Consider the following 2177-nt stretch of genomic DNA (forward strand, 5'->3'; position numbering starts at 1 on the left):
GCCAGATGTGTGTCGTGATTTTCCATAATCCTTGAGGCGCTGCTGCCACACTGTCTGGCAAACTTTTTCTTTTTCCGGGGAGGGCTGGCACCCGGCCCCAGTCTCTGGGCGTCGGCAGCAGCACGGCCGCGAGCATTCCTGGGAGCGGCCGGCACCCGGCCATTGCTCGGTGAGACCCTCCCCCAGACGGGCAGATCAGGTCAAAGCCGCAGTCCCTCAGAAATAAGGGGTCGGGAAAAACAGCCGCATCTGAGACAAAACTCGGGAGGGAGGTGCTACCTGGGGCTTGGTCACGGACCGTGTAAAAGCGGGGAGTGGATGGAAGCCGAAGACAAAGGATGGGTGCGTGACTGCTGATCAGGGAGAAAAGAGTTCTGATATTAGAGACTGAATACCTGGGTGACACCATGTTCACGCTCCAGCGCATGCCCATACGCATCTACAAGCACTACAACAATCCAACCCGGTAAGCTAAGCAGCGCCATCTAGTGGAGAACGGAGCCATTACACTAAGCCCTGCCCAACTGGGCCAACCTCACTCTTCAGGAACACAAGTCCTTCCCCCTGCTTAGATTATGGACTATAAAGCGATTCATAGTTTGTTTTTTTTTTATTTTTTTTATATTTATTTATTTTTGAGAGACAGAGTGAGACAAAGTGAGAGTGGGGGAGGGGCAGAGAGAGAGGGAGACACAGGATTGGAAACAGGCTCCAGGCTCTGAATTGTCAGCCCAGAGCCTGACGCAGGGCTCGCTCGAACCCACAGACTGTGAGATCATGACCTGAACTGAAGTCGGACGCTCAACCGACTGAGCCACTCAGGCACCCTAAGGGATTCATAGTTTGACTTCTAGGGGGAAACGAAGTAATTTCAGTAATACTTCAGTGTGTTCACTATCCATCTATTCAATTTTCTTTTTTTTCTTTTTTCTTTTTTCTATTTTTGTTTCTTTTCTTTTTCTTGAATACAGAAAGAGAAAAATTCATTTTTATTTTCAACTCTTATTAAAAATATTTTTCTTGGACTGGGAGAGAAGATGGCGGCGTAGGAGGACGCTGGGCTCACCGCGCGTCCTGCTGATCACTTAGTTTCCACCTACACCTGCCTAAATAACCCAGAAAACCACCAGAGGATTAGCAGAACGGAGTCGCCGGAGCCAAGCGCAGACGAGAGGCCCACAGAAGAGGGTGGGAAGGGCGGCGAGGCGGTGCGCGCTCCACGGACTGGCGGGAGGGAGCCGGGGCGGAGGGGCGGCTCGCCTGCCAAGCAGAGCCCCCGAGTCTGGCTTGCAAAAAGCGGAGGGGCCTGACGGACTGTGTTCCGACAGCAAGCGCGACTTAGCGGCTGGGAGGTCATAAGTTAACAGCTCTGCTCAGAAAGCGGGAAGGCTGGAGGACAAAGGGAAGGAGAGCTGCTGAGCCCCCTGACGACATAGCTCAGTTTGGTGGGGAACAAAGGCGCTCGCCAGCGCCATCTCCCCCGCCCATCCCCCAGCCAAAATCCCAAAGAGAACCAGTTCCTGCCAGGGAACTTGCTCGCTCCGCGCAAACACCCAACTCTGCGCGTCTGCGGAGCCAAACCTCCGGCAGCGGATCTGACTCCCTCCTGCTGCCACAGGGCCCCTCCTGAAGTGGATCACCTAAGGAGAAGCAAGCTAAGCCTGCCCCTCCTGCCCCTGTGCACCTTGCCTACCCACCCCAGCTAAGACGCCAGATCCCCAGCATCACAAGCCTGGCAGTGTGCAAGTAGCCCAGACAGGCCACCCCACCCCACAGTGAATCCCGCCCCTAGGAGAGGGGAAGAGAAGGCACGCACCAGTCTGACTGTGGCCCCAGCGGTGGGCTGGGGGCAGACATCAGGTCTGACTGCGGCTCCGCCCACCAACTCCAGTTATACACCACAGCACAGGGGAAGTGCCCTGCAGGTCCTCACCACGCCAGGGACTATCCAAAATGACCAAGCGGAAGAATTCCCCTCAGAAGAATCTCCAGGAAATAACAACAGCTAATGAGCTGATCAAAAAGGATTTAAATAATATAACAGAAAGTGAATTTAGAGTAATAGTCATAAAATTAATCGCTGGGCTTGAAAACAGTATAGCTGACAGCAGAGAATCTCTTGCTACAGAGATCAAGGGACTAAGGAACAGTCACGAGGAGCTGAAAAACGCTTTAAA

The 2177-nt window shown here is 53.6% G+C and overlaps 1 pseudogene; it reads left to right on the plus strand.

Annotated features, from left to right (window-relative positions):
• Positions 1–407: 407 nt before the first annotated feature.
• The window catches only part of LOC121032727 (ras-related C3 botulinum toxin substrate 1-like), a 16016-nt pseudogene continuing 14246 nt past the window's right edge, over positions 408–2177 (plus strand).

Source organism: Herpailurus yagouaroundi, unplaced genomic scaffold (assembly GCF_014898765.1).
Source record: "Herpailurus yagouaroundi ecotype Mexico unplaced genomic scaffold, PumYag 142, whole genome shotgun sequence".
Taxonomy (NCBI): domain Eukaryota; kingdom Metazoa; phylum Chordata; class Mammalia; order Carnivora; family Felidae; genus Herpailurus; species Herpailurus yagouaroundi.